The sequence below is a fragment of the Engystomops pustulosus genome, chromosome 1 (genome assembly GCF_040894005.1).
Source record: "Engystomops pustulosus chromosome 1, aEngPut4.maternal, whole genome shotgun sequence".
Taxonomy (NCBI): domain Eukaryota; kingdom Metazoa; phylum Chordata; class Amphibia; order Anura; family Leptodactylidae; genus Engystomops; species Engystomops pustulosus.
In genome coordinates, this window is record NC_092411.1 from 215,330,026 (window position 1) to 215,338,158 (window position 8,133).

Sequence of the window (8,133 nt, forward strand, 5' to 3'; positions counted from 1 at the left end):
TTTCTGCTGCGACATTTGGATGGTAGGGTCAGAATTTGGCGTCAACAACATGAAAGCATGGATCCGTCCTGCCTTGTATCAACGGTTCAGGCTGGTGGTGGTGTCATGGTGTGGGGAATATTTTCTTGGCACTCTTTGGTACCAATTGAACATCGTTGCAATGCCATAGCCTACCTGAGTATTGTTGCTGACCATGTCCATCCCTTTATGACCACAATGTACCCAACATCTGATGGCTACTTTCAGCAGGATAATGCGCCATGTCATAAAGCTGGAATCATCTCAGACTGGTTTTTTGAACATGACAATGAGTTCACTGTACTCAAATGGCCTCCACAGTCACCAGATCTCAATCCAAAAGAGCATCTTTGGGATGTGGTGGAACGGGAGATTCGCATCATGGATGTGCAGCCGACAAATCTGCGGCAACTGTGTAATGCCATCATGTCAATATGGACCAAAATCTCTGAGGAATGCTTCCAGCACCTTGTTGAATCTATGCCACGAAGAATTGAGGCAGTTCTGAAGGCAAAAGGGGGTCCAACCCGTTACTAGCATGGTGCACCTAATAAAGTGGCCGATGAGTGTATACTCATATGCTCCTGTAGTGCAGTGACAGTAACTGCATTTGTATACTAATACGCTCCTGTAGTGCAGTGACAGTAACTGCATCTGTATACTCATACGCTTCGGTAATGCAGTGGCAATAGCTGCAGCCATACACTCCAGTAGTCAGGGCCAGCGTCAGAACCCGGCATGCCGGGGCCCACTTGTGCTGGCAGGGCCTACTGGAGGCAGGGGAGGTGTGCCCCAAGGATATAATAATGATGCAGAGAGCAGTCACACTCTGCTTCATCATTGCCTATGCAGCGTTTGCCCGGGTTCCTGTAGGGGGCGTGCAAGCCTCCACTGTTCAGGGGTTGGCCGGCAGCAGTTTAAGCAATTGCATGGAGGAAGACAGGCTGGACACAGACAGAGGCAGCATGTGCTGAACTTTTCAACTGTCTACTGTGTGGTGAGGCTCCAGAGGACAGCATGGTAGGAGTCAGGCCACTGTCTGTTGAATTAACCCTTTGGTGTCTTGCCCCTGTCAATGAGTTAAAGGGGTATTCTCGTCTGGGCATTCACATTCAGTTTCATTAATCTACCATTTATAAACATTTCTTCAATTGGATGTTATTAAAAAAAAGTTCCTATGTGAAGATAATTTCTCATAAATGTAGTCATGTTGTCCCTTAGAAATGAGATAGCTTCCTCGGTTACGACCACCTCACATTTTGGCAGCAGTGGCCAGACATGCGCTATTGAGCCCTGCCTGACTTCCTGGTTTCAGCGATCATTACCACAGGACGGCTGCGGGACATGCAGTAACTCCTCGGACATTTCATATACAAAAACCTTTTGTAAGAGGAGGAGTTATTTTTTTAGTGGTTCCTGTTTCATTGTTTCTTTCCCCTGTGGTGGGGTAACCCTCCTGGTGTGCTGTTGTGAGGCAAAGTTCTATTTGGTCTCAACTGACCTCATGACCTTTTTCCATGCATCTTCTGGATCAGCCTGGAACTGCATCTGTTTACTCTTACGCTTCTGTATTACATGGAGCTGGTCACTTTTTTAGTCTGTGGGGCTGTCTCACATTTTCACATAAGCATATCAAGTCAGTGAACCTTCAGTAATTACTATTATTAAGTGGGCAGAGGAAGCATGGCCGGTGGAGGAGTGGGCTGGCGCACCAGCTACAGCCTGCGAACATAAAACCAATTGTCCTTTCAGGAAAAGAAAGCCAAACTGAAAAATATATGCCAATGTAGAAAACTTTATTACATACAATACATTAAAAATTATTTAAAACCATCAAGGTGATAGCAGAGGAGGAAACAGGGCATCACCAGACAAAATGTGGAGGAAAATGGGTACATAACTAAAGGGGTATAGACTGAACTTGAGTGTGGGCAATCAGTATAATAATGTCACATGCAAGGTAAAGTACAAATGTCCAACCGACCAAATTCCCAACACAAAGCTACAACATTGTGCAAGTCTTACCCTAGTATTAGAAGTCACACTCCACTGTCCGGGATGGCACCTTCCCCGACGCGCGTTTCGGCTCGATTGAGCCTTCGTCTGGGGGTGGCGTCATCCGGGTCAGGGGTTACAATTTATGCGCACTTTAGACCAATCAGGGTTATTGTAGCAATCATATGCGCATATTGGAACCCGCTCGGGGAGTAGGTGTGTACACGGCGGGCCAATCATCACTACTTGTATAATTAGATAAACACAACAGTGCTTCAACGCCCATGCTGCGGTGTCAGTATAAATAGTGGCTCTTATTCCAAAAGGCGCATTTAAGGACTATCTACCTCTATGGATCAAGAAAAGCCACATCAACTTATATAAATAACCCATCCCTATGTTAGCACTCAGTATATGCCTATAGGTTCACAACATGCCAAGCTGATATGTACAATATGAAGGGAATAAGACATAATAAAATTTAGAAGCAGTATGCATAAATTCATAAGAATTATCCTGCACAAATTTCTCTTACATAGGGAGGTGTATATGATACTGTTAACTATAGATACACATATTGCCGATAAAGTGAAAATAAATTTTTTACAAAACTGATATATTGAAAATAAAAAACATGATGCAAATAAAGTGCAATGTGCATAAAGATTGTGTTACCCAACTTTCAACTCATATAACTTTAATAAAGTGTAAAATGCTAATGTATGCAGGTACATCTATAAACAGTATAAAGTGTGTGACTATCTATTGTGACAGTTATGTCAATACGGATGTAGATCTACCAACATACCTATTATAAAATATATAAGGTCCACCTTTGTAGACTAGTGAAGAACACAGTGAAAAAATTCATGATTAACAACGTGCAAGGGAGTGAGGAGGAGGATGGGGGACGAAAGGTGAGGAGAGAGGGGGTGTGAAGTGGAGGAGTGAAGGTAAGAAGTGAGGAAAGGGGATGATGTGAACCAGGCGGAGTGACTCCTATAGATAATATGCATGGGATATAATGAACATCAATAATAATATTAATATTAATGGCAATGGTGTCTTATATCTTCTATGATTTCCTATAATAAAGTTTATGTGATTTAAATGGACTGTTGTATCGTATATATCTTTGGTAATGCTATCATATTAACCGGTTTGCGACCGCCCGCCGTGTATTCACGGCGGCGGTCGCGTTCCGATGCATGGAGAGGGCTCGCGGGCCGAGCCCTCTCCATAGCCGGTAAGTCTCTGCTGCATATTGCAGCAAAGGCTTACCGGTAACACCCGCGATCGCTGCCGGCACCGATCGCGGGTGTTTTCTTGCACAACGCCGCCGGCAAAACTGCCGGCGGCTCCAAATTGATGGCAGCGCATGGGCGCCGCCATCTTTCCGAGGATCGCCGCTCCCCGTGACGTCATCGGGGAGCGGCGATCCGTTGCCATGGTAGCTTCGGGTCTCACGAAGAACCGAAGCTACTTCGAGTTAACCCATCCATTACAATGTGCTATCAGCACATTGTAATGTATGAGGAGTAAAATCCCCATATACTGCCATACTGTAGTATGGCAGTATATGGTAGGATCGATCAGATAACCTAGGGTTAAAGTACCCTAGGGAGTCTGAAAAATAGTAAAAATAAAAATTAAAAAAAAGTTTAAAAAAAAAATTATAATAAAAAAAACTAAAAATTCAAATCACCCCCCTTTCCCTAGAACTGATATAAATATAAATAAACAGTAAAAATCATAATCACGTTAGGTATCGCCGCATCCGAAAATGCCTGATCTATCAAAATATAATAACGTTTTTTCACTGCGTTTAACCCCGTAATGGAAAATCGCGTCCAAAGTCAAAACTGGCACTTTTTTGCCATTTAAAAAAAAATTAAAAATTCTATAAAAAGTGATCAAAAGGTCATACAGTCCTAAAAATAATATCATTGAAAACATCATCAAAAGTTGCAAAAGATGACACCACCCTCAACTCCATACACCAAAGTATGAAAAAGTTATAAGCACAAGAAGACAGCAAAATAAAAAAAAAAATTTTGTTCATGAGGTTTTAACCCTTTCAGGACCTGGCCCTTTTTTGTTTTTTCATTTTCATTTTTTACTCCCCATGATCAAAAATCCATAACTTTTTTATTTTTCCATGTACAGAGCTGTGTGATGGCTTATTTTCTGCGTAACAAATTGCACTTCATAGAGATGGTATTGAATATTCCATGCCGTGTACTAGGAAGCGGGAAAAAAATTCCAAATGCAGTGAAATTGGTAAAAAAACGCATTTGTGCCGCCTTCTTGTGGGCTTGGATCTTACGGATTTCACTGTGCACCCCAAATGACATGTCTACTTTATTCTTTGGGTCGGTACGATTACAGGGATACCAAATTTGTATAGGTTTTATAATGTTTTCATACATTTAAAAAAATTAAAACCTCCTGTACAAAAATTTTTTTTTGGGATTTTGCCATCTTCTGGCGCTAATAACTTTTTTATACTTTGGTGTACTGAGCTGTGGGTGGTGTCGTTTTTTGCGGATTTTGATGACGTTTACAATGTTATCAATTTTAGGACTGTACGACCTTGTGATCACTTTTTATAGAATTTTTTAATTTTTTTAAATGACACAAAAAGTGTCATTTTCGAATTTGGGCACGATTTTCCGTTACCGGATTAAACGCAGTGAAAAACCGTTATCATATTTTGATAGATCGGGCATTTTCGGACGCGGCGATACCTAATGTGTTTATGATTTTTACTGTTTATTTATATTTATATCAGTTCTAGGGAAAGGGGGGTGATTTGAGTTTTTAGGGTTTTTTATTATAATTTTTTTTTTTTTAACTTTTTTTTATTTTTATTTTTAGTACTTTTCAGACTCCCTAGGGTACTTTAACCCTAGGGGGTCTGCACGATCCTATCATATACTGCCATACTACAGTATGGCAGTATATGGGGATTTTACTCCTCATACATTACAATGTGCTGATAGCACATTGTAATGCATGGGTTAACCAAAAGTAGCCTCGGGTCTTCGCGAGACCCGAGGTTACCATGGCGACCGATCGCCGCTCCCCGATGACGTCACGGGGAGCGGCGATCCTCGAAAAGATGGCGGCGCCCACGCGCCGCCATGCTTTTGAAGCCCCCGGCAGCATTGCCGGCGGCGATCGAGGTGAAAACACCCGCGATCGGTGCTAGCACCGATCGCGGGTGTTACCGGTAAGCCTTTGCTGCAATATGCAGCAAAGACTTACCGGCTATGGAGAGGGCTCAGCGCGTGAGCCCTCTCCATGCACCCGCGGCCGACCCGTGACGTGCTATTACGTCACGGGTCGTGAAAGGGTTAATTTTTGTAAATGTATGAAAACATTATAAAACCTATACAAATTTGGTATCCCTGTAATCGTACTAACCCAAAGAATAAATTAGATGCGTCATTTCTGGCGTGAAGTGAAAGCCGTAATATCCAAGCCCGCAAGAATACGACACAAATGCGGTTTTTCACCATTTTCACTGCATTTGGAATTTTTTTTCCCACTTCCCAGTACATGGCATGGAATATTTAATACCATCACTATGAAGTGCAATTTGTTACGCAAAAAACGAGCCTTTTCACATAGCTTTTTACGTGTAAAAATAAAAAAGTTATAGATTTTTGAATGTGGGGAGTGAAAAATGGAAATGAAAAAACGGGAAAGGGCCCGGTCCTTAACCGGTTAAAATAACAAGAAAACAAATCAATGTGAAGATCGATATATGTAATACAGTAAAATATGCAGTGATACAGCGATTGGTCCAAAGAATACCATATATAGAAAATATATGAAGTGATACTCAACGCCGATAGAAATGTAAATATGATCTTAAAGGTTAAAAGAATGTTATTTAGTTCTTAAATCCATATTTCTTCGAAGGTAGCTGCAAGAAATACCCAATATATGATGGTCCAGAAAGTGCGCATACTAAAAAAGTATAAAGAAAAAGAAGGAAAATAATTAGTTAAAAAAACTTATAACGATACAGTAACTGGATTGACACCAGTAAAGTTAGCGTGCATAGCTCAGAGACCATATACAAAATTGGATCAGATGGAGAGAATGGGAAGCTTGAACAACTAGAGAAATGGAGCAAAACTCAATGATTCGTTTAATTCCTTAGGAGAAAGTTTATCTAAGGTCCATATCCACCATGTTTCGGTTTGAGACAGTCTTTTCTGGATCGGTCCCCCTCTGATGCCTAGCAATATTCTGTCTATACCGCATACTTTTAAGCCCTTCGGGTCTGAGTCATGTTTGTCTCTAAAATGTGCTGCTACTGGTTTTCATTCAATGTTATAGTCGATGTTTTTAGAGGCAATAATGTCCCGTACATGTTCTCTAACGCGGATTTTCATTTCTCTGCTTGTGAGGCCGATATATATTTTATTGCAGGGGCATGTCACATAATAGATCACACCTCGCGTGGTACATGTTATGCTCTGAGTGATCTTGTAGGTTTTTGTACCTGTTGAGTTTATAAATGTGTCTATGGACTCAATGTTCAGGCATGCAATGCATTTGCCGCAGGGTCTGTAGCCCCACGGTGGGGGGTTAGCTCCAAAGATTGTCTTTGCTTTACCGGAGTCATAATGGCTCCTAACTAGCAGGTCCCTGAGGTTTTTTGATCTCCTTGCTGTTACTGTGGGGTGGGGTGCAATATATTGCTCAACCACTGAATCACTCTGGAGGATTGGCCAGTATCTATTCAGGATAGAACGCATTGTTTGCCATTCTGAGTGATAATTGGTGATGAACCTGTTTGGTTGACTTCTCCTTGTGTTGTGGAACTAGTAGATCATGGCGGGGGGTGTTCTTGGCTCATAAGTCTGCACGTTTGATCGTCCTGTTACTGTACCCGCGCTGTTGAAACGGAGTCCATAAATCCTTCTCCTGCATTTCAAAATCTTGATTCGTAGAACAGATCCTCTTTATACGGAGGAATTGACCCACTGGTATCCCCTGAATCGTCTGTGCAGGGTGAGAGGAAGTTGCATGCAACAATGCATTAGCTGATGTCTGTTTTCTATACACGCTAGTCTGTACAAAGCCTCCAGAATCTTTTTTCAAAATGAAATCGAGGAATGAAACACTCATTTTATCTGCAGTGTATGTGAGTTTAATGTTGTAGGGGTTATTATTTAATCGGTCAAAAAAATCTTGTAGTTGCATTAAATCTCCTTTCCAGATGATCAGGATGTCGTCGATGTAACAGGCCCAGAAAAGGACCTGGTCCATCGCGACATCCCGACCATCTCCCAACAGGTCCCTCTCCCACAGCCCCAGGAACAAATTTGCATATGAGGGTGCACAAGACGCCCCCATAGCTGTTCCCTGGAGCTGTAGCTAGAAGAACCCATTGAACACAAAGAAGTTGTGAAAAAGAATAAATTCAAGTAGCTGTAACAAAAAAGCTGAACATTCCTGAGAGTGATTTTCCATAGTTAGGAAATATTGTGCCGCTCTGAGTCCATCCTGGTGTCTTATGGATGTTTAAAGCGATTCTACATCGCAGGCGACAAATAGGGAATCGTCTTCTATATACAGGCCATCCACTTTGCATAGCAGATCGGTGGTATCGTGTGTATACGAAGGCAGGTTCTCTACCATGCTTTTCAAGTAGTGATCAACGAACCGGCTAATATTTTCGGATAAACTACCTCGGCCCGATATTATCGTGCATCCCGGTGCTATTTTTGCATTTTTATGCACCTTCGGTAGAAGGTATAAGGTAGGAATTACCGGATCTGTTGTTTTTAAGCATTCACAGAGGTCCTGTTCAATGATCTTATCCTTAACACCCTGACGCAGAATTTCATTAAGTTCATTTGTGAACTTTTTCAGGGGATTAAATGTCAAGCGTTTATAGCATTTGTTGTCATTTAGTTGGCGATAGGCTTCAGCTTCATACATATCACGTGGCCAAACCACAACATTGCCACCTTTATCTGATTGCGTGAGTACAATCCTTTTGTCTTTCTTCAGGGCATTAATGCATTGTCGCTGAGAATTTGTTAAGTTATCACGACTTACCCGTTCGTTGATTCTGAGGAATTCCTGCCTAACTACCTT